Source organism: Zalophus californianus, chromosome 3, assembly GCF_009762305.2.
Source record: "Zalophus californianus isolate mZalCal1 chromosome 3, mZalCal1.pri.v2, whole genome shotgun sequence".
NCBI classification, from domain to species: Eukaryota; Metazoa; Chordata; class Mammalia; order Carnivora; family Otariidae; genus Zalophus; species Zalophus californianus.
The window spans coordinates 143,766,382-143,792,520 of record NC_045597.1 but is presented as its reverse complement, the minus strand read 5'-3'; the positions used below and the strand labels follow the sequence as shown (position 1 = coordinate 143,792,520).

At 36.2% G+C, this 26,139-nt stretch overlaps 1 long non-coding RNA gene across 1 annotated transcript in view; it reads right to left on the bottom strand.

The window, feature by feature from the left end:
• The window catches only part of LOC113919818, a 281,270-nt gene that overhangs the window by 33,113 nt on the left and 222,018 nt on the right, over positions 1 to 26,139 (bottom strand). Inside the window, exon 4 of the long non-coding RNA XR_003519127.1 lies at positions 20,116 to 20,197. This is a non-coding gene — a long non-coding RNA (uncharacterized LOC113919818). The remainder of the gene's footprint in view (positions 1 to 20,115; positions 20,198 to 26,139) is intronic.

Below are 26,139 nucleotides of genomic sequence, written 5' to 3'. Positions count from 1 at the left end.
TTCTGAGCTTTCTGAACTGACAACTGAATGAAATGCTCAATCTGACCCATTTCTTCTTCCTTTCCTAAATATTATAGCAACATTTACCAAATGAAAATGATATTCGTAAAAATCTAAACCCCCTAATGGTCACAGTCTTCAATTTGGCAACACATGTGGATCCCTCTCCAGCCTTGTCAGAACAGAACATATTCTGGACAAATCAAGAAAGAAGAAAGTATTGGAGCAATCACATAAATGAATGCCAGTTGTCTGAAAAACAAGTCTGCTGTCATCTTGGGACACATCATTTTTAGAAACAATGACCCATTTGGCAGCCTCACACATGTTCCCATCTCTGAAGCTTTCCAACATTCCAGGCCTTACTTTATTTAGGTCTGAGATTTTCTTGATTATAAATCTTTGGTGAAGCAAGTGCAGAATCTTAAATCCATTCTTCAGGATTACTCCTTCCATTCACACTATTTTTTTTTTCATTGTGTTACCGACCCTTGTTTTACTGCCTCAGAGACCTTGTCTGGGCACCTCATATCAAATGGCAGCAGTGTGGAATGTCTAATTATTTCACTGTTGAACTTGTGCAGCTGTCCTAGATGGTCTGGTGAGCAGTGCTGGTCCTCTGGCTTTTGAAAACAGCCTTTGTTACATGGCGTCCCTTATTAGAAAAAGTTACATTTTGGCTCAGTCGACATCCGAAGGGCCCTGAGTTAGTACTATTCAAATTATCAAGCTCCACTTTTTCATTTTTTTAATTGAATTTTTATTGATTACATAGAATTTATAAAGGTTAGGAAGTTAGGTGTTCCAGAATCCAGAAAATATTCCACCTGCCTCCCAGTATCTGACAGTATCACTCCTCATTACATTTTGACTTGAAATGGTTATCTTAGGATACAGTGGGATTTTCTAGACTATGTGAACTCTAGAGTCAAAAGAAATTTCCTGGAGAATCTCTAACCTGTAGACCTGGGTTGAGAGAGATTCTGGGGCGTTAAATTTTTCTCTTTTGAAAGGAGGTCAGACTAAGTTTCAGGGAAAGGAAATAGGGTCACAGGAGTAAGAATGGTAATTCAGTCAGAGAATAGCCCCTTGTGGGGGAATCACAAGGTGGTGGAGCCTCAGAAGCAAAGAGACCCTGTCTTCAGTAAAGGCTTTGACTTCTGAACTCACCATCCCTTCTTCCTTTATGGGGGTTTCTTCAATGTCAATTGCTCTTTTGTACATGTTTGCCTTTTAACCTGACTTCTATTGTACGGTAACGATTTTCCCCTTCCCATCTTTCAGCTCTTTAAAATGATTCCTCCAAGTTCTTTGTAGTAATAGCTTAAATGGCCGTTTTAATTTTTCATTTCATTCAGATTTTCAGTTTTAGTTCTAATTGTATTGCTGTGAAATGAAGGTAATGTTTTCCAAAATTATTATAACCAGAAGTAGCTAAGAATACGTATATTGTTCATCTTACACATCACTGTTACAACATAGCTCATTTATAAATTCAGAAATAAATTCAGTTTAAAAAATTGAACTCTTCCTCCAAAGATAGTTTGCAGATATTTACATAGGCCAAATAAAAAGAATAAAATGTTAACAGTCCTTCTTTATAATTAAATGAAAAAAAAAGGGGGCGCCTGGGTGGCTCAGTCAGCTAAGTTTCTGACTTTGGCTCAGGTCATGATCCTGGGACTGAGTCCCACATTGGACTCCCTTTTGAGCAGGGAGTCTGTTTCTCCCCTCTCCCTCTGCCCCTCATGCTTGTTCTCTCTCTTTCTCTCTCTCTCAAATAAATAAAAATCCTTAAAAAAATAAATGAAAAAAAATTTACCACTTTTCCTGCTCCCATTCTTTAGGAGAAACACTAGAATTGAAGTCTGTTTTCAGATTATATGTTTGAATCTAAATGAAGCAACACTTTGGCTATGTTTATCTAGCTAAGAAAAATTAAGCTCAATTTTCAGCACTTCTGTATAGTTAGGGGAAAATGATTATGAATGGTATTTTGCAACTATATCAGTTTAACATGTATTCTTAAGTCTATGGATACTTTCAATAAGCTGATGACATAACTGTGTGAGTAAACATATTCTTTTGAAAAATTATATTTCAAATTCTTTTGAAAAATTATTACATTTCAAATAAAAAAAGTACCATGTACTACAATAGATGCCCCTTTTTCTCTTTAAGATGAATGGGCTAATTCACAACTTGCTGAGGGTCAACAAGGCCAAATGCTCTGAGCAATATGGAGAGAAAACCCATAATGAAATGGCTAAAGAGTACAAAGGGGTTATTGATTTATAAAGTGTATAATCTTCTGGTCTCTGCTTTATATTATGGACATTCCTCTATAACCCTTTTATTCCTGGATCGAGTAAGTCAGCCCAAGTGGCGGCCATGTAGATAAAACCTGGGCCCCACGTTTGAGCCTAGGATCAGCTTTTCGTAGTTCAAGGTTATGCATCCGTGCTCAGATATATCTTCTCACTTCTCCCACCAAAAATGATGAAGGAGAATGCAAGTTGCTGTCTAATATTCACCCTCTCCCTCTTCCTCAGGAACAAATATTTATTTGAGGTAGAAAGCAAGCAACCTAAGGATTACAGTTTTCTTCCTCTCTTACATGTAGGTGTGGCCAAACGAGGTGCTAGCCCATGAGGTGAAACAGAATGCTGGGTAGGCTGCTCAAAGGCAATGGATTCAGCAGGGATATTTAATGTTTTGTTCTCTCTTCCTAATGTTTGGACTGCAGATGTGAGAATGGAGCTCTGGTCGCCCTCTGGAATTATGAGGTAAACTTGAGGGTGGAATGAGGACCAAAAATTAAAAGCTTTGTGGATTCTCGATGACTGTGTGGCTGTCACATTATCTTGGACCACCTAACTCCAGATTTCTTCTATATGAAAGGGAAATAAACTTGTACCTTTTTAAAGTCGCTATTATTATGGTTTTCTATTATATGGATCTAAAGGTAGTAAGAGGAGGAACATTATTTCAGTTCTGCTCTTATTGGGAAGGGCTATATGACCTTCAGTTTCACACTATATATAGTATATTGTAACCTGTTATTCTTTTACTACTGATCCCCCTTTGATATAAAGTGGAAACTCCACAGACTAGAATGTATATGGACTATTCCCATCTTAACGTATTTAATCCCAGAGCCCTAGGAGACTACCAGCTGAGCAAAATGGCTTTTTCAGACTTAACACTGCCAGCCTTAATTGGAGTGTTGAGGTGGTGGCTGGGGGCAGGGAAATATAGGCCAAATGGGCAGTGCTCTGACAAAAACAGTATCATATCATTGTAGAAAGCCAATCAACAACTAAGCGTCTGTCTCCCAGAATCCTGTTCAGGGTCTGCTTGAGTAAGGTAGTAATAACACATGCTAATACTGTGAGGCTGAACAAAGATCCCTAAAATATAAAATCTCTTCGGAGCTACTGTGTCTTCCAATTGTGAAGTGTAAAAGGGCATACTCTCACTATTTTAAGATAAAAAAATTAACAATACCGTGGAAAACAATAGCTTCTCTTGCATTGTTGCTTTGCTTTTTGTTATTGCTACTGCTACTTATTGGCATGGAATATGATCAAAATATACATAGAATAATAGACCATTGAAACTGGATACATCTTTTGTATCAGGATATTGTAGCCCACATACAGGAAAAAAAGAAGAAAAAAAAAATCTGCAAATCTCACAGCCCCCAGCTAGGGACAAGAATTGCTGATATAAATAATCAGGCACTGCACGTTAGTCAACTTTTTTTTATCAGCTGCATCTAATAACAGTCAAGTATAAACCTCCTTTGGCCTCATATGCACATAAAGTCAAACCAGAGAAAATGCTTATGCTCCATGAAGCTCTCAGATATCAACTTAAAAATGCCTGCTGACAGCAGCCTGGGTTAACTCCAAGAGACTAACCATTTCTGGCAACTGGATTTCAAAAGGGAGACGGGATGTGAGAAGGAAGTCCTTCAGGATAGATTATGGCTGATATCCTTGGCGGGGGAGAGGATGGTCACTATCTCACTGTTTGTGAACTTGTGCAGAGAACAGCATCCATGATGTCCCGAGTAATTGGGGGATGCTTTATGAGGATTTGGGAAACATAAATAGAGGAAAAAGAATTTCAAAGCCTGACCGGTGTGTATGGCATCATTAGACAAATACATGGGTCATAAGGTGTTTCCTTCCATCTCCTACATATACCATTTAATAAAAACTGTATGAGGATAGTATTTGCCCTGATAATATTTTTTCTTCACTCAACAATGTTTTCTTTTTTCTCTCTCAACAATTCTCTGCATATTGTGATAAAATATTTTACCACAACGCCTAGTATCCAAATATTTCAGCATATCTGGGTACCTGATGGAAGTTTTCATCCTGAAATCTCTTGTATCTAAAATCATATAATTCCTGCTATGATACACAAACATAATTGCTATTTTAGTGGCCATAGACAATGCAGTTACTACACTGCCATAATTTAAAAAAATTTTTTTGTCCTTTTTACACTTTTAAATCTGGTGCATTTCAGGGACAGCTGGAAGTCATTTTTAGCTAGCTAATTGTCCGGGGCAGATAAAATGGCCCTGACGTTCAAGGTCTTATGGCTGATACCAGGCATATCTGCTTTTGACATTAGGATCATTACTATCTGTCCAAGTTACCCATTCCTGCTTTCGAGATGCCACAACACAGGCCTGTTTGTCTAGTCCTTCTGAAGGCAGGGGCAAAACTAGGTTGGGGAGATGGTATGAAGGTAGAGGGAGCAGACAGAGTTGAATTCTCTGTGTCTCTGTAATCTTCTAAAAGGCTTACAACCTCTGGGGTGCCTGGGTGTCTCAGTCACTTAAGCATCTGACTCTGAGTTTCAGCTCAGGGCATGATCTCAGGGCTGTGAGACTGAGCCCTGCTTGGGTTCCTTGGTGGGTGTGAAGCCTGCTTAAGACTCTATCTCTCCCTCTGCCCCTCCCCCCAGCTCTCCCTCTCTAAAATAAATAAATAATTTAAAAAGGAGGGGGGCTTTCAACCTCTGCTTCTAGTTACCAGGGATCAATGCCATTATTAGAAACGACTGTTGACAGTATAGAGCCTTCACCTGGACTCTTCTCCTCTGTTTAAACTTCATTTGTTCCAAGTAGTGTTTTCCTTAAACTTCAAGGCCTAATGGAATCTAGTAGAAGAAATAGAAGGGAAAGCACTTAGCTTTAGCACCCAAGTAGAACTGCACACAATGGGGAAATGACAGTTCCCCAGAGGAAAGAATGAGAAGAATGGAGGAGGGGTGCTGGATGACCAAGAAGCAGTAAATGTTCACCTCCCTCTTTTTGCTTTTGTGGGATAGGTGACAAGACTCACTCAGCAGCAGCTGAAAGGAAAAAAAAAAGCTTACTAAAAAAATTGAAGCTGAAGAAAGTGGGTATCTTTATACTAAATACAAACAAAAGAAACTAAATTAAACTAAATAAAAACAAAACCTGCCTCTGAGTTAAAATTAGGGCTTTTAAATTTTAGTATCAGGACATTTCTTTTTCTTTCTTTCAACTATTCTTTCTACCTTGAGATTCTGAAATAAAACTCAGGAAAAAAATACCAAGTAGTTCCAAAGGTACTACCAGTTTGCCTGACTGGTTGTGCTACAGTATCACTCATTGTTACTTATTTACTTAAATTTCCAAGCCATGAGGATATAGTTTTGAAGTCTGGATAAACTTAAGTGGAGGGTGGACAAGGCTGAGTTTGGAAGACCCTCTAGCTGCAGAGAGATGGTGCAGTTGGGGCATGGAGTAATTTCTAAGAGACCTTTGGCACCAAACTGAAACGTGACTGGAGAGGCTAAAAGCACAAGTAAAGAACAAGTACTCAGGAAAAACATATGATAGAATCATAAAATCCTATGGTCATGACAGAGTTACATTGATTTGGAATGGCAAGTACTTGGCTTACAAACTCACCCGATCTCACCCTGTACTCAAAACATACGCCACAGATGATTCAAGATACCCTCCGCTGATTAGCTGCAGAGAAAATTGCCCATTGTTCCATCCCTTCCAAGCCCATCTACTGTAACACTGTTCTCATTATCTTCCTAAAATTTCAAACTAGAGCTCTGAAACTCTTCACAGTCTTGCTCCAAAAGCACTTATTCCCCAACCCATATCCTTCAAGTCACAGTGACCTTCTTACCATTTTCTTAAACACATCTCCATCATTCTCTATTTCATGACTCCATGCATGTAGTTTCTTTTTTCTCAAGTACTCTGTCCTTCTTACCTACTGGTGAACTTCTTCCCATCCTTCAAAATATTTTGTTCCCTTTTTATCTTTGAGAATTTCCTGAATTCCACCAAACTGAGTTTGTTATTTTTTTTAATTTTTTTATTGTTATGATAATCACCATATATTACATCATTAGTTTTTGATGCAGTGTTCCATGATTCATTGTTTGTTCATAACACCCAGTGCTCCATGCAGAACGTGCCCTCTTTAATACCCATCACCAGGCTAACCCATCCCCCTACCCTCCTCCCCTCTAGAACCCTCAGTTTGTTTTTCAGAGTCCATCATCTCTCATGGTTCCTCTCCCCCTCTGACTTACTCCCCTTCATTCTTCCTCTCCTGTTATCTTCTTCTTTTTCTTTTTTCTTAAAATATATTGCATTATTTGTTTCAGAAGTACAGATCTGTGATTCAACAGTCTTGCACAATTCACAGCGCTCACCGTAGCACATACCCTCCCCAATGTCTATCACCCAGCCACCCCATCCCTCCCACCCCCAACCACTCCAGCAACCCTCAGTTTGTTTCCTGAGATTAAGAATTCCTCATATCAGTGAGGTCATATGATACATGTCTTTCTCTGATTGACTTATTTCACTCAGCATAACACCCTCCAGTTCCATCCACGTCGTTGCAAATGGCAAGATCTCATTCCTTTTGATGGCTGCATAATATTCCATTGTGTATATATACCACATCCTCTTTATCCATTCATCTGTCGATGGACATCTTGGCTCTTTCCACAGTTTGGCTATTGTGGACATTGCTGCTATAAACATTGGGGTGCATGTACCCCTTCGGGTCCCTACATTTGTATCTTTGTGGTAAATACCTAGTAGTGCAATTGCTGGATCGAATGGTAGCTCTAATTTCAACTGTTTGAGGAACCTCCATACTATTTTCCAGAGTGGTTGCACCAGCTTGCATTCCCACCAACAGTGTAGGAGGGTTCCCCTTTCTCCACATCCCCGCCAACATCTGTCGTTCCCTGACTTGTTAATTTTAGCCATTCTGACGGGTGTGAGGTGGTATCTCTTTTTTTTTTAAGATTTTTTATTTATTCATTTGTCAGAGAGAGAGAGAGCACAAGCAGAGGGAGAAGCAGGCTCCCTGCTGAGCCAGGAGCCCGATGCGGGACTCTATCCCAGGATCCCGGGATCATGACCTGAGCCGAAGGCAGACGCTTAACCGACTGAGCCACCCAGGCGTCCCTGAGTTTGTTATTCTTATCATCTGTACTCCTGTAACACTTTGCATTTCTCTCTCTAAGGTAACTTTGAGTTTTGGTGTTTATATATCTGTGTCCCTCATTAGGCTTCATGACACTTGAGGGTCATATGTCTTATTCTTCTTTTGATCTGCCCTAACTTAAGGACATTCTGGCCATTGTAGATGCTCAATTAATGATACTGACTGAATAAATGAATATCATCTGACTTTCATAGTCATCCTGCCATAAGCCCTGAGAAAGGAGGGGCCTTCTGATTCGATGTTACATTTTCCTTCCTATTGAAAAATATGTATTTCAAGATTCATGTGTATAGTATATGACCTACCTTCACTTGCAATATTAAATAGAAGTTTATAGTTTTGCTTGATTCAGCTTGCCTTAGCCTTATTTGTATATTGGTTTTTATAAATGTAAATTAAAGTCTTATGCTATTTAGGGAAGCTGAGATTAATCAAAACCCCTGTGCTTTAAACGGAATATCCATATTTATTATTTGAATTATATATAATTCTGTTTATTTTAACAACATTTTTCTGGATACAGTTTTGAATCTCATTGAGTAGATGTCCATTTTCAACCCCATCTCATCATATAGTATTCACAGGAGTGTTTTGTTTAAAAATGCACAAAGGTATCTTATTAAATAATGTCACAAACATGAAGTTCATTATTATGCAAATGCCATCCTTGGAACAGATTTGTTAATTGCAACTCATTTGCATAATTAATGAACTCCCAAATGAATTATGCCTTTGCAGATTTGTGCAGCATTGTTTTAAAATAAATTATAAAATACATGTCAAAGGAAGAGTGCTTTCTGGGTTCTCATAGCATTGTTTGAAAATTAATTACCAAATGCTTGTCAAATTAAAATGAGTTTGTAGTTTTTACAATGTTATTTTAAAATTAATCACAAAATAAAATGTCACTGCATTAAAGTAAACAACTTGTTATTTTCTCTTAAAGAACCACAGAAAATAGCATTTTAACTTCAATTACATTGTTTGGTATAGTGATTCTAGTGTTTTATGCATTTTGTTTTTATACTGTGACTTAACAAAGTTGTTAGCATGTTAATATTTTGGTAAATTGTGATTTAATTTAATTTTATTATGTAGCTTATTTTATACAGTTGATGATTAATGCATTGCATATGAACCTGGTACGCGTTTGTTCATGATAAATTGGGAGTTTAAAAAACATTCAAGGTCACTTAAATCTGTTGTATAAACAGTATTCTTAAGATTTATTTTCTTGAAATTTTGACTGCTGCCAGTTAAAATGATTAAAAGCATAAAGCCGGGCTGTCTTTCTACCTATTCTGACATACACAGTAGAATAACTCTTTTCTTCAGTACACTGAAAGCTTTTGGTCCTCCACGCTACTTGCTTCACTTTGTGGAAATTTTCTGCTCTTGCACACAAGCCATAGTTACTCCCCAGTCCTGGCCTCTCCAATCCACAGGGAATTCCCATTGCCCGAAAGTTAGATGGAAAACACCAGTATACTTAAACAATGATTTGGCCAAAATGATTTTCAAAACAATAGATTTGGTAAATAGTTTTCAGGAATTAATGTTGCCAACCCAATACCCTTCAAAATATTAAAATACAATAATAATATCATCATCATCATCCCTGCCTAGGGGTACAACACCTAATAGTGAAACAGTCACTTCAGAAGAGTTTTGTTGTTGTTGTTTTTTAAACAATAGTGTCCTCTCTTTGCTCATCGCTCTTTCTCCTTATTCTCCAAAGCAAACCAGTTGTCTGTGGTTTACATTCTATCTTGTCAGTTCTTGACCAATGAATGTTAATCTATGGGGGAAGGACTTTGTTTGATATGATTGCAACTGTGCAAATTGATACCAACTAGACAATAATTCTTGAGATGATAAACAATTTTCTGTTTTTTTGTTCTGTATATAGCTGCTTTCCTAACTCCTACGAGCTATTCCGTGTTTCCTTTTCTGTAAACTGATAAACATAGTAGTCCATTTTGAAGAGGCAGTATTTCTTCTGTGTGAATAAGAACCCATTAGCTTATGTAGATATAAGAATTTAAGTTTCTGCCATTTCCTATTCAATTCTGGCATAGATATTACTCAAACACTTAAAACATATATATTTTTTACAATCAAATCAAATATAACTACTGTTGTCAAAGCTGTGATGCTACCCCAGACATGTTCCTTTGTTTAAATCCCTTGGGATACTTTTACTTGACATCCTTTTCTGAAATTCTATATCATTATGCTTACAAGTACAAGACAATAAAACATCTAATAGACAAACTCTCTCATAACTAACATTTTTAGTGAACCAATAACCACATACTGAGAGCATTGGTTAATTTGTACAGATGCAGGATCTTTGAATTAATTGAATTAAATTAAATTCCATTGAATTAAAGCAGAAGTGTTCTAAGAGAGAATATGATCCACAGTTGATGTTCTTCAGTGAACTCTAGTCTGTGAAGCAGTTGTAAACATTCCAGTCTTTGGAAAATTTCATATTGATGAGAATAAGAGTAAACAAAGACATCATTTTTGTTGACTGAATATCAACTTTTTGTGAAGTTTTGTGAGGATTAGTAGTCTTCTCTTGATATACTCTTCATTTTATAGAAATGAATTCAGTTAGGCTTGAATTTAGGCTTTTTATACTGCATTCATTTCTGTATTTCATTATACAAATTCCAGAATTGTAGGCTGAATTCATTTCTGTATTTCATTATACAAATTCTAGAAACATGGATAGGATTGCTATCCTGTGAAATAAATCAGACTTCAAGCTTTCTTTATTAAAACCATGGCTTTTTAACTGAGTTGGGATGTCAATTTATACAGAATGTCATATATATCAGAGTTGGAAGAGACAGTGGTGTTTTTCTTTTAAGTTCTCCTGGAGGCCTTTCCAGATCCTCCAAAAGGGGACCTATTGGTTTTTTTTCAGGAGGTTTCGCCAAGCAGCTTTATTGTCCAGATCAGGATGAGAGCCCATAAAAACTTAATCTCCCTTTCCTTTATTTCCAAAAGTCTACCAAAAAGAAATAGGTTCAATGGTGCTTTGTAAATCAAAGCTATCCTTGAGGCTGCGATATCTAGAATGTTAATTTTCTATGATTTTTGTTCTATTTATCTGAAATCTACTCCTCCCTTATCCTTTTTCTGATGGCATTTTGAAGCATTAAATATATGCTATTCTGGGACACCTGGATGGCTCTTTGGCTAAGCGTCTGCCTTCAGCTCAGGTCATGATCCCAGGGTTCTGGGATGCAGTCCCAAGTCGGTCTCCTTGCTCAGCAGGGAGCCTGCTTCTCCCTCAGCCTGCCACTCCCCCTGCTTGTGCTCTCTCTCTCTGACAAATAAATAAAATCTTTAAAATAAATAAATGTTATTCCAAATTTGTAAGTTGTCCATATATTTCAAGCTACAAGTTGTGAGACTTACATTTCTCCCCAAACAAGTGATGAGTTATTTTTGTATTATCACTGGGCATCTGTTGGTCATTTCCTTCATAAATAATTTTGGAAAATTATCGTATTTATAACAACAGAAGTAATTCTCTCATACAAGCTTTATACAATATTGCATATATTTAAATAACTAGAAACTTTAGTCTCTTTGATGGAGGGAAAATTTTAAATATTGCTCAATATTACATGGGTAAAATAATTGAACTGTATTTTTACTTTTTCAATTACATGTTTACGCTGTATAGATACATAGTTAGAAGGAATAACAGACATTCTATGGCTTTGTCAGTAACACAGAATTTCATTTTATTTGTTTATTCTCTTATTTTTGTGTGTACCGATACTCCTTTCTGAGTCTTAACTTGTTATTGAAAGATTCAAAAACTTACTGAATATTCATGCATAGAATTTGAGATCTTTCTTCCCTAGAGTTCAAGTTGAAAGACATTGTTGATATATGTCCACTGTGACATGATATGGCACTCTTTTGCCGTTATTTTTAATTAGATATAAAATATTAATCCATTTGAGTTTGTGTATAGAATGTATTTGGAGGAGGAGGAAACTTGAAGAGACATACTGTGACAGAATTTTAATTAATTTATTTTAAAGAGAAGTCACATTAACTTGAAGGGCAAAAAAGGTCGGTCTCTAATAGCCCCCTTTGTGGTCTAAAGGAGGGAATTCCCTGAGACTACAATATACAGAGAAAACTAAAATCCCTTTCTGGTTTGTTTCCTCTTACTAACCCAAAATAGATAAAACAACTTGTTTTCTCCTGGGTTTGAAAAGCAAGAAGTTGAACTTAGGACTCTTCTTCAAATTCTTCTTCAAATCATATAGTTCTGCAACTAGGGATACCACCTCTGCCGAGTTTCAGTGAAGAGAATGTAAAGCATCTTAAGAAATTATATTGTTGGCTGACCCCTGTCATGCAATTTCAGGTTCCCTTCTGAAAAGAGCTCTAATTCCTGGAATTTAAAGAATTTGTCAAGGCTTCTCTGCTGAGACTATTAGATGACTATTATTAAGGAAAAAGAGTGACTTCCACTAAATGGTATTTTAGAGATGTGATTATTTAGAATTCCATCTGGTCAATACCATTGACTTCTTAAATCATTGAGTAGCATCAAGAACATCTATTCACTTAGGCTATGCATATACTGTGAAGACTCTGTGTTCATGCATTTGTCAGTGAACGGTGATCCACATATTCTGATTTTTAAATGTTTTTTAGTTTCTTCAATTTGGTTATATCAGCTAAAATGGTGGGGAGTGGGGGGAAGAAGATGACAACTGACATGGGCAATTATCACTTGGTAAGTTCAGTGATGGTGGTATGTGGAAAGGCTGCTAGTACAGTCTGGAGAGAAGTGGGTCAGAGAAACCCAGATTCCAAGTGTTTCAGCATCATTGGAATTTTCCCTCTTACTCCTTAGAAGTCATCTGACTCATCTGACCATCTGATCCTGTATGAAAAGGATAATAGCAGAAAGCTGATATTAAGATCGGTGATGGCCCTGTGCAATAGCCCAGGACCCTGCATCATAGGTAAATGTGGAAACAATATTATAGAATGTTACACTAGTTCATTAAAGAAAAATCAGCCTAAATTCTCCACTAGTAAAACTCTGAAGTGCTTCTGTATGCTTTATGGTTTAGAGATTCCCCAAATAATTCTGAATGGGAATTTTATGGAGATTCCCTACACATTACTGACTTGGTTTGTACTCTATTTGGTCATCATTCCCACTCCAGCCCCCCAATTAAATGCTGAAATTCTTTCTCTTTTCATAAAATCAAGTCAGTGCAGAGTTATATACACTATTAGCTTTCGATTGAATGTGCACGAGAAGGAAACCATAATTGCCATTTCATAAAGCAATGAATAGCTAAGAATCTATCTCTTTCTGTTCTTAAAAATAAGTGCTAAGAGCTTTGCATATCTTATCTCAATTGTAATAACTCTATTTGGTAATACTATTATGCTCCTTTTATAGAGAAAGAATCTGGTCCCAGAAAAGGAAGGATCTGAAGTCATCAGAAAGTAAGTCATACTGTATTTATGTATCCATGCTTTTAACTACTATGCTATGTTAGTTATACAAAATAGCCATACTTCCTAAAAACACTGGTAAAAACACTATGTTGGCATATGCTTCCAAGTTCTTCTTAGCCTTACCATTTTTAGGTATTGAAACAATCATAGAATGGCATATCTAAACATAAAAGAAATTGAAATCCCTATATTTACACAATATGACCTGCCATATTCCTCTGATATTCAGAACTTCACCAAAGGTTGTAGCTATCATTTGTCACTCAGTTCTCTCCTCAGTGTGGAACAACAGCAACAAAAAAATAAAACCAAAATCTCCATTCTTGGCACATTTTTTTCCAGTTAAGGGGCAAAATCTCTTCACAAGGTTTTCTTCGTGAGGGTACAGACCCAAAGGACAGCATCAGTCACAACTCTTTCATGTATTCAGCAGATATTTACTAAGTAACTACTGGGCATGTGGTCAGTGCTTCCCTGGAAGAGTTACATAGAAGTTGAAATCTCAGTAATGAATAGGAGTTAACTAGATGAAGATGGGAAGAATGTAGGAAAAGGATAGGAACCATATTGAGAAAACTGAACATTTGAAGACATTTTAAAGACATAAAATTAGCTATGATGTAACTATGGTTTAGAATAAATCTGATATGCTTATAAAATAAGATATCTAACTAAGAAAAAATGGGAAAGATGATGATGATAATAATAGCTCATATTCATCTGGAACCTACCATAGTAGGACACATTGTTTTTTTTTAGCATACTGCAATGTACTATCTCATATAATATTCATAACAACCCTAAGAGAGAAATATTATTAGTAGCCCAATTTTACAGATGAAATAATTTGGTCACGGTCACATAGTGAGTAAGTGGCAGAACTTAGAACCCAAGGTTTTTGATTCCAGAGCCCAAGTGACCTCTGCTGCCTGCAGATTATGATGGACCTTTTAAGGCATAATAAGAATTTTAGTCGTTATCCTGTAGGCCAGGACTCTCCATGTATGCACCTCATCCCAGACCTACTGAATCAGAAACTCTGGGGCAGGTCCAGCAATCCATGATTCCACAAGTCCTGCAGGTGAATCTGATGCTCAGTAGCTTAAAAACCTTTAATATGGGCAATAAGAAATTCTGCAACATTTTTAAGCAAAGAAGTCATGATGTTTCCTGAAAGATGACCATTCTCTTATCTACGTACTCAAAGGAGAAGTCATGCGGTTAGGTCTGATGGTTCTCTTTTTGGAGTGAAAGAAGACTCAAGGTTTCTCATTTTCTTCTGCACCTATAAAGGGTGATACCTACTCTCCTTCACTTAACACAGAATGAAGTAAATGTTACTAAAAGTGGCAGGACTAAAGAATAATGCAGCCTTCTATTAGGGGGCCTTGACCTGACTGCTGAATTGAAAGAGATGAAAATATCCTTTGTGATCTTATTGCAAGAAAAATGCCACTCATCAGACAGTTGTGACTTAGATAAATTTTAGTCTTTTAGACTTGCTTAGTTTTATGAGCAAAAAGAGTGCACATATAATAGTTAGGATTCTTTCTCATTCCTTGACCAAAGGATATTTTTCACTAGAAATAGCTGCAGTAATAAAAATTAGACATATATTTTTCCAAAGTATATTCCATGCCTTTAGAGTTACATAAAATTTTCACTCCTCTAGAAAGGGGTCAAATCATAATATGAATAAAAATCCAATAACCCTGCCTTTAGAAAGTCACATTCCATATGAATTATAGGAGGGTTACCACAGAATAGTAATTTTCAATTTGAAATTATTTTGTTTCTTTCAACTAAATTACATCCATTTCATTTAGTGAAGTCTTCTTCCCCTACCAGTTTTTATATTTTAATGCCCTCTAATCTGGTTTTCAAGGATTATATTTAGGGTACTACGATTTATTTACTGAAATGTCAATTAACCTAGAAACTAGAAATTGTGAAAAACTTTTAAAAAAACATCCATTTAAAAGTTGATTAAAAAATCACCAATATGAAAATGACTAATAATGTATGTTCTCTTGAGGATAGAAACTAATAAATATTTGAAAAATTAATAGAGCAAATGACTAGTTTGCCCTTTAACTTACCTTTGAAATAATCTTAAGGATAAAAAAAGGAGTTAATCTTATGCCTGTCCCCCTCCCAATTAGTGTAAATTAGGGTAAAGAAAACGAGATTCCCTAGGTATCAAATGACCAGGATTTGACAAGTTTTGCTTTATTTTTAATTTATGGAAGAAGATGCAGGCTTTCAAACATATATACAATTTTATATTAATATGCTATGGCATTTCTTATGTAATGAGTCAAATACCTCTTTAAGCCAACCTAACAATTTAATGAACAAGATATTCATTCTTGTTAGCTGATGGATATAGGGAGAAGTGACCACTCAAGGGAAGTGGCCCCTTGCTTCCCTCTTCCTGGAATATTTCCCTCCCTCTCTCCTCCTATTTTCCTCACTTATTCTGACTAGCTCTTCATGACTCAACATTAACACCACTGCCCCTTTTCCAAAATACAACCAGGATAGATTTTTGTAAGCTCCCATAGTTCTCTGTACTTCTTTGCTGCATTTATAATAATTATAATAAAAATAGTAAACATTAGTCTTCTCCAAAAGTGTAATCTCCAAAAATTTAATCCCATTAGGACAGGAAACATTTCTGACTTATTCCCTGTTGTATCTTCAGCAAGTACCAGAAGAAAGGAAGGAAGGCTCCTACAGGGTAATGGCTCCAATAGCGAAAAGAGAAACACAGACCAGTGTTCTAAGCTAAACCTTCATGTGATTAAATACCACTGCATTTGGCTACATGAACTCAAAACACTCTAGCTTAACCAACATCTCCATGTTTAGGTGATTATCATATGCTTATTAATGATGAGTGAAAGGAGACAAAGTTATCTGTCTGAATTCAAAGTGACTAAAATGTAATTTGGCAATCATCACAAGAATAAGGAAAATGCTGAAGAAGGACACATTGGGTATATTGACTCAGGAGCTCCAGAGAAAAATCACTTGACTGAGGGGGAAATGGCATAAATGATCTACACAATTAATGATCAAATATTTCCAAGTAGAGACCACTCTGACATGTGGCTCCTAAAGGAAGTATGTCAAAGAGAAATTGAAATGAGGATCATGAAGAACATGTCTATATAAGTGGTCCAGTTAACCGGCCTGTTGCTGCATAGGTGTGCTGGAAGTTAACACTGCTTTCTACTTCTCATCGCTAAGAAATCAGCTCCTAGAAGCAGTTGTTAAAAGAGTCAACTTTTCAGGTGCTTGGGTGGCTCAGTCGTTAAGCGTCTGCCTTCAGCTCGGGTCATGATCCCACGGTCCTGGGATCAAGCCCCGCGTCTGGCTCCCTGCTCCGTGGGAAGCCTGCTTCTCCCTCTCCCACTCCCACTGCTTGTGTTCCCTCTCTCACGGTGTCTCTCTCTGTCAAATAAATAAATAAAATCTTTAAAAAAAAATTCAACCTTTCACTCAGAGTTAGTAGAAATCAACTTTTACTTCTCATTTATTCAACCACATTCCACAAATATTTATTTAGAACCTACTATGTGCCAGTGGTGTTCTAGATGCTCAGGATACTTCAGTAACAAAAAAGAAGCAGCAAATGTGAAACACCACTCTGGGCTGACAGTAACTACTAAATATAGAATAAATACTAAAGGATAGTAACTATTAAAATGTATAAAATGTGATCCTTATTCTTGAAAAGTTCACAATCTTGAATGAGGGAGGTTGATACACATAAAAATGGTGACCTACCATATGAGTAGTACATGATGAGTATCAATTGTCTGGTGCAGTGACCCAAACATTTTAGATGTTGAATACATATGTCAGAGAAGAGACCACTTTGACCTTGGGGGCCATGGAAAGCTTCATGAGGAACTGTCTTGAGTGGGCCTCCCAGCCAAGTTTAGAAAAGCAGACAAGGGGAGGAAAGGGAAAGGTGAATGCTCTCCAAAATCTCATGTACAAAAACTGTCTTGAAAATCATGTACTGTCTACATTGATCAATTGAGCACCTGCTGTGAGCTGGATATTATAATATGCTTGGCAGAGTGTACAATAAAATTTCACCCTCAAAAATTTATGGACCAGTGAGGAAGTTGTAAAAATGTGCATTAGTCACTAAAATACAAAGTAGAAAGTTCTAAGAGTCATAAATAAGAAAGGTGCTGATAAAGTCTTATGACATTTTAGAGGAGGGAGACATTCACTAACAGCTGGTTATCAGACAAGGCTTCATGGAAAACAGGTGGCATTCAGTGGGACCTTACGAAATATGAATGCATGAAGGAGAAAGTGATGTAATGGCAGACTCAGGAAAGAAGCCTGATAAACAAGTGGGAAAGCTTAGAAAGTGGGAGGGTCATTTCAAAGCTTACTGAAATAGTCGAGGTCGGGTAGTCTAGGTAAAGACATGGATATTTATTGATTGATGACTTTAAGTTATAATTGGCCACATCTACTTTCTAGCTCTTCTACCATCTCTTATAAATTATTTTTTATATTGTTTGAACCACCAAACCATAATATAACATGAAGTTTTCCTCACTCTTCAACATTAAGCATTTACATCCTATTAGTTTTCTTGCTTTAGTTTTTGAATCTTCAGATACTTTCAATCCCACATTTCATCATCAGATTTGATTAGTCTTCACAATGTTTCACATTATTTTTATTATTACAACCTGATTTTTACATGCATTTCCTTAAATAGTGGTCAATGCTTATTTTTATCTATTTTATCTTGTTTATCTCTGCATTAGCTATCTTCCCCACTCCACTGACTTAGTATGTTATGTATGTATTTCTAATGATTTATTTTATAACTGTACTGTATTGGTGAGTGATTACATTATTATCAGAATAATAGAATTGTATTCCAACTATCTCATGTTCTTTTTCTGACAGTGGCACTAAAGAGAATTGTATGAAGTTCCTGATTTTTTTCTCTAAGGTCAACTTCAGAAAGTTAAGGATGTACTTGAAATAGTATAGTTTCCCACAATATATTTTCCCTATGAAAGGGTCTGGATGTATGCTACATGAATAGTGGTATGAGGATGACCTTGGCCATGTGTGAAGGCAGTGATATTTTGGCAGTGCACTAAAGCCTTTACTAGTCTCAGAATAAATTATGTCCCGATCTGTTTATGTCCACAGTGATAGGATATCTGATACCTAGAGCCAAAGGAAGAGGGACTGAGTATGGGCAGAGCAGAGGTTCGGAGGAGGGTGCCCTCTGCCTCCTCAAGGGACCCTCACTATGCGCAAAAGCCCTAGAAAAGCTAAGAGAAGAATGAGTGGGAGGAAAGCCTAGGTTTCTCCACTTCTTCCTGTCTATTCATTCTTTAATTAATAAAAAGCATGCGTTAATTACCTACTTTGTGCTGGGGACACAGTATGAGTTAAACTTTTGCCATGAACTTTGACTGCTTTCAGTTTATAATCCAGTAGGGGTGACAAATATGAAATGAATCATTATGAGTTATCACATCATTACAATTGTGACAAATGCTTCAAGGTGAAAGTGCAGAGTGCTCTGAAGGATGGCTAGAGTGTTGCACTGTGGAAGCATCCATCCCCAGAACAGAAGAAAAGAGAGCTAATTGTGCTTGAAGCATAACACTTACTATCAGAATAAATGATAAAATTCTCTGTTCTTGGGGCAACGGTGGTATAGATGATATCACAACAATGGCAACACATTTAGAAAACTTCGGCCACGTGATAAATTATGCATAAAATTTTGTTATTGTAAAAATGACAAGGAATCTCTGGAACACCCCTTCATCTTTTAATAATACATATTCCTCATAAAAACAAGGAAATCTCAACTGAAATCTTATGCACCTGTATGGCTAGTCAATTATTCACAAAGCATCATGGATCTGATATATAATTTCTCTACCTAATTCTGTTAGACAGTCAATTTGTAATGCTAAACAAAATGTGCACAGGAACCTTAAATACAGCATTTCAGATATTCTCTGAACATTCATTTATTTGTTTACTGTGGGATATTTACTAAAATCAGATGTGCACACCCATCATCTGAGCACATGTCCATCTGTCATCTAAAATTGCCAATAAATATATTGCTTAAATAATAGCAGTAAAGAATAGAGACTCTCATAATGAGAGAACTAAGAGTAGATCATATAAATGATCACAGAACCACACAAAGATAACTACCAGACAAGCCACAAAAATATATAATAACACGAATAGCCCTTGACAATTTTTTCATATGCTCTATTTCTAAGGATACTTTTTTTTTCATTTCTAAGGATTCTTGAGGTAATTTTTATTGTATAAATTCTTTCCAAAAAATGAGAAAAAGAGGAGTTAGTAAATGTACCCCTCTGGAATTAACTGAATCCTGGAAAACAAAACCCAGATTTTATGAGCCCCTCTCTCTCATCTCTTGAAAGTGGAGGCTACTTTTGTCTTTACACAATATATTCATTAGGATTCTTTAGTTGCATTTACTAAAAAGCTGAATCTGGATATATTACTCTTGCTGGCATTTTTGAATTCCAAGCATCTCTAGCTGATATTCCTTTCCTGGGTTATAGTGTGCTTGTGACTTAGAAAGGAAAGTCCTCTTGCCTGAATGAAATTCTCTGGGATGGTAAATGTAGAAGGAGCAGATTTTGAAAGTTCCCTGTTCTTGCTAAACCTGCCATTACAATCATAAAATAAGAAAACAAAACAAAAAAAGGAATAAGAAACCCTTTCTCAAAAGCATCTGCCATCCAGGGAAACTCCAGACAGAAGTAAATGTGCTTCTGGCTTTGCACTGTAGGAAAAATAAACCAAAGGAGCAAATAATTCATCTTCCATTAAAATAAAAGTATTCCTGTTTTACAAAACTCCTTCTATTGTCACCAAAAATTACAGTAATATATAACATATGTACAGTGCTTTTCAGACTATAAAGATTTCAACTACTGTATATTATGCTAGTTCTTTTCTGAGAGGGCTGGAGTTGGTCATGTACCCACCCTACATGTGTACCCACCTTTCAAGTTGTTAGAGCATGAATCCTCATATTTTTTTGTAGGAGAAAAGGCTTCTGAACCGATGGATTGGAACTGATGAGACTAAAAAAGAATTAAGCTAAATAATTAGTTATGTAACCAAAAAAAGTAGGTTAAAGCCTACTTTAAAGTCATAAAAAAACCATACACATATATTTTAACATATTAATTTAAGTTAAGAAATACACCCACTCATTTGCCAAAGTTCAAATGTAGGGCCAAGATTATTTCTTTGGTATGGGGCTACTACCTGGAGCCCTGAGTTGATTGTTTGCCCAAACAAATCCAGATACATCTTCAAGTACTATTTTGCTTTGTTTGTTTTGCATATGTTTTGTTTGTGTATTTGTGAAATAAGAACTTAAAGACACAGATGAACAATTTAAAGCAGAATCTATCTAAATTTTTCCGCAATCTTTTCTGTTTTCTCACCTGTACTTAATTTGATAGCAATGCTAAATAAATTTTTAAAACTTTCCAAAGCATTAAATTTAGTGTTCATGGAAATAAAAACTCTTTACATTTTGTTTATTTAATATTTAATTAAATGTTATAGTTACAAAATGAAAAACAAGTGGCATAAACAAGTTCAAGAATCAACACAAGTGATTCATGTTAAGAATAAAGGGGTATGTGCTTATCCTTAAGAAGAGCCTATTTTGAAAGATCATATGATCCAATAATTCTATGAGTATTTACCTAAACAAAAACACTAGTTCAAAAAAATATACATGCACCCCTATATTTATCGCAGCATTATCTACAATAGCCAAGATGTGGAAGCAACCCAAATGTCCATCTACAGTAAATGGATAAAGAAGATGTGGTACACACACACACACACACACACACACACACACACACACACACACTGGAATATTATTCAGCCACAAAAAAGTGAAGTCTTGTCATTTGTGACAACATGAATGGACCTAGTGAATAGTATGCAAAGTCACATAATTCAGAGAGACAAAGACAAATACCACATGATTTCACTTATATGTAGAATCTAAAAAACAAAACAAAAAGAAATAGACTAAAAAATACAGAGAACAAACTGATGGTTGTCAGAAGATAGGTGGGTGAGGGATGGGCAAAATAGGTGAAAGGGATTAAGAAGGACCAACTTATAGTTTTAAAATAATTAAGTCAGGGGAAATCGGAGGGGGAGATGAACATGAGAGACTATGGACTCTGAGGAACAAACTGAGCGTTCTAGAGGGAAGGGGGTAGGGGGATGGTTTAGCCTGGTGATGGGTATTAAAGAGGGCATGTACTGCATGGAGCACTGGGTGTTATACACAACAAATGAATCATGGAACACAACATCAAAAACTAATGATGTAATGTATGGTGACTAACATAATAAAAAAAATAAAAATAAGTCACAGAGATGAAAAGTACAGCATACAGAATATAGTCAATAATGTTATAACAAGGTTGTATGATGACAGATGGTGACTAGTGGTAAGCATTGAGTAATGAATAGAATTGTTGAATCAATATGTTGTACACCTAAAAAGAATAGAACATTGTATGTTGTATTTTATTATACTTTAGTAATAAGTATTTTTTAAGAGTCTATTTTCACAAGTATCTGGGTGCCACAGGACAGAAGGAACAGACAGCCAGTCTAGCAAGTTGGTCAAGTAGGGGGTATACTGAGAGAACATCCATGGTAATTGTTATATCCAGGTACTTCTCAAGAGTTATTATGGTATATAAATTATAATTAAATTTATTTAAAATCATTTGATATTTCTGGGGTGCCTTGGTGGGTCTGCCTTCAGCTCAGGTCATGATCTCAGGGTCCTAGGATCCAGTCCCACATCAGGTTCCCTGCTCAGCGGGGAGTCTGCTTCTCCTCTCCCTCTACCCCTCCTCCCTGCTCATGCTCTCTCTGTCTCTCAGTCTCTCTCAAATAAATAAATAAATAAAATCTTAAAAAAAATGAGACTGGATTAAGGGAACTTAGAGAGATCATCATGTGTAATAACATTTGCATTAGGGATCCCAGAATAAAAGAGAGGAAAAGGGGCAGAAAATTTATTTGAAGAAATAATAGCTGGGAAAAAAAGAAACAATAGCTGAAAACTTCCCTAAATCTGGAGAAGGAGACATCCAGATCCAGGAGATACAGAGAGCCCCCAAAAAATCAATCTGAGGAGATCCACATCAAGACACATAATAATTAAAATGGCAACAATTAGTGATAGAGAATTTTATTATTATTTTTTTAATGTTTTATTTATTTATTCATGAGAGTCAGAGAGAGAGAGGCAGAGGCAGAGGGAGAAGCAGGCCCCCTGCTCAGCAGGAAACCTGATGCGGGACTCGATCCCACCCCGGGATCATGACTCGAGCTGAAGGCAGACGCCTAAACATCTGAGCCACCCAGGTGCCCCAATGATAGAGAATTTTAAAAGCAGAAGGAGAAAAGAAAACAATTATATACAAAGGAAACCCCATAAGGCTATCAGCTGATTTTTCAGCAGAAACTTTGTGGGCCAGAAGGGAGTGACATAATATATTCAAAGTGCTGAAAGGAAAAAAAAAACCCTGCAACCAAGGATACTCTACCTAGCAAGGCTATCATTCAGAATAGAAGGAGCGATAAAGCATTTCCTATACAAACAAAAGTTAAAGGAGTTCATCACCACTTAACCGGCCTTACAAGAAATGTTAAAGGGAATTCTTTGAGTGGAAAAAAAGGCTATAATCAGGAGTAAGAAAATTAGGAAAGGAAAAAACTTCACAGACAAATATAAACATCATAAAAGTAGATTAATCACTTATAAAACCAGTACAGAGGTTAAAGAAAAAGCAGTAAAAGCAATTATATCTATAAAAATCAGTCAAGGGATTCATAAAGTAAAAGGATATAAAGTATGACATCATACACATAAATTGTATGTGAGTGAGAGTAAAAATTTAGTGCTTTTAAAATGGGTTCTAAGAGTCCACTTAACTTGATGAGCACTGAGAAATGTATAGAATTATTGAATCATTATATTGTACAACTGAAACTAACAACACTGTATGTTAAGTATACTTGAAAAAAATTAGTGTGAAATATTTGCTAAGGGGCACCTGGGTGGCTCAGTCGGTTAAGCATCTGCCTTGGGCACAGGTCCTTATCCCAGGGTCCTGGGGTGGAGCCCGAATCAGGCTCTCTGCTCAGCAGGGAACCTACTACTCCCTCTCCCTCTGCCTGCCACTCTGCTTACTTGTACCCATTCTCTGTCATATAAATAAAATCTTAAAATATTTTTTAAAAAATTCATTCTTTTACCGAAACAAGCAAAACCCCCAAAACCCAAAAGTACAAAAAAACCAATCAAACAAACCCACATACCTATGAAACAACAAGATATAATGATTATACAATAATAAACATCTGTTATGTATCTGTGAAGTTCAGCTTATCTACACTGGATTCACTCATGTGTTTGAATGTAATTTGGGGGCAGACTAATCCAGGCTGGTCTTGGCTGGGTCAATTCAGCCCTGCTTCCTGTGTCTCTTGTACTTAACTGTGGCACCAACAGGAGGCTAGTCTGGGCCTGCTGTTTTATGGCACTGGCCGAAGCACAAGAGAGTAAATCCAATCTTTCAAGTCCTTCTTCAAGTCTCTGTTGGCATAGCATTTACTGATATCCCATTTGGCCAAAGCCAGTCACATGCCTGAACTCAGAATCAAGAGCCAAGGAAAATACTTCACTTCTTGATAGGAAAACTGCAAAACTACATAGAAAAGGGTGTGGATACAAGGAAGGGAAGAAGATTCAGGGTAATTAACTCAATCTATTATAGTAATATAAACAAGGAAGCAAAAGCTTGGGATCCAGTAAGAAACTTTGAGGAGTATCAGGATCACGAAAATCAAGTTTATTACTTTATTTTGTAGCCTACTTTAGCATAATTCTAGTGACTGATTTTTAAACTTTAGCAGCAAGTCAATATGCTTGCTTAAACCTTACTAAGTTGGTCAAATTTAAGCTCTATCTGAAGGATCAGCAATTCTCCATAAACCCTTGAATCTAAGTTTGCTCAACATTAGAAAAACATCAAGTAGCAAGAGTTTTAATAGCATGGGATAAGAGCTTTGGGGAAAAAAAGTGTCTTAATGCTATTTTAAAGCTACTAGGTATTAGAACACCACAAGGAGGATGCTCTGAGTTATGTTTCCACTCTTCATTAAGATGCTTTGTGTAATTAGTAGTGTTTCTATCAGAATAAATAGTAATTTGGAATTCATCCAAATTGAAAGCCCAAATGAAATAGGAACATTAGTGATGAGTAGAATGTTAAAACAGTCAAACTTCTCTAGGGTAGATATGTCTGTGTGAGTCGGAGCAGTTTAAATCAAATCTGTAGAATCCATGTGGAGTAACGCAGAATAAATAGGAAGTTTGTGGGAGGAGGAACCAGGAACCCACACAGACTTCTAGCCAAAAGGGAAATTCACTTCTAGTTTTCTGAAAACTCTAAAAATCAGACTAAATTCTATACGTGCCATTGTGAAATCTGCATTGGCATCTTAAAAAATAAAACAGCAAATATAGTAAAATAAGTCATTATTCATCTTTTGTTACTTAGTAACTTATAATTCCAATAAGGGTGGATGCTACAAAATGGAAAGAGTAACTTCTTCATATAATATTATAATACTAGGACTATAAACATAATCTTCTACAGGGAACATTGTGAAAGCATTTCCAATATCACTTACCAGGAGTATTCAAGAAAAAAGACTAGGCCACATCATCTTGTTCTATGTTACTATGCCACCAGCATCACCTTGTTTCAGTGTCTGTTGGCTATATAACAATGATTTGGCAGGCCCATACACAGCCACATTGCATCTAGGTAATGATGACTAGTCTGTGATTTTCAAAAGTACTTATCATGCCTGGGAGAGTCAACATGGCAGTTCTGGCCTATGCCTACCATAGAAGCAAATAATCATGAGCTTGAGATAATATAGGTAAGTGTAGATATTAAGACCTTCTTATCTCCTACAAAACAGAGAAGATTCTGATGTAGTGGGGAGAGCTCTGACCTACAAAAAACCCAAAAAACAAAACAAAACACAAAAAGCTCTTATGCAAAAATTAAGCTCTAGGATTACCTCATACCATGTGTAAAACAACTAAAATTATAACATTTCTAGGAGAAAATACAGATACACTCTTTATGACTTTGGTTAACCAAAGATTTCTTAGATCGGGTAACAAATTGGACTTCATGAAAATTTAAAACTACTATTAAAAAGACACTGTCAGGAAAAGAGACAAGCCACAGTCTGTTAGCAAAACATCTACCTCTTAAAGGAATTTATTCCAGATATATAAAGAATTCTTACAACTCAATAAAGAGAAACACCACAGTTTTTTTAAAAAATTTGACAAAAGATTTTAACAGACACTTCACAAAAAAATACAGGTGGCAAAATAAACCATGTAAGATTTGTCAACATCATTAAGATGTTGCTAGTTAAAAGCACAATGAGAAACTACCTCACATCTACTATATTAGCTAAAATTAATAAACTGGAAATGCCAAGTGTTGGCAAGGATGCAGATTAACCAAACACTTACACATTGTGGTGGGCATTCAAGATGATATGGCAACTTTAGAAAACAGTTTAGCAATTTCTTGTAGAGGTCAATATATACCTACTATATAACCAAGCAATTCCATTTCTGCATGTTTATTAAAAATAAAAGAAAACATTTCTCCATACAAAGACCTGTGTGAGAATGTTCATAACACTTTCTTTCATAATAGCCCCAAATAACCCAGATGTATATTAATTGGTAAAGAGGTAAATTGTAGTACTTTTGTAAAATGTAATATTAGCACTAGGAAGAACAAACTACGTCTACATGCACCAACACAGATGAATCTCACAATCATTATGTTCAGTGACAAGCTAGTCACAAAAGGCTACATTCTTTAAGATTTCACTTGTATGATGATCTTGGGATAGAGAAGAAATCAGA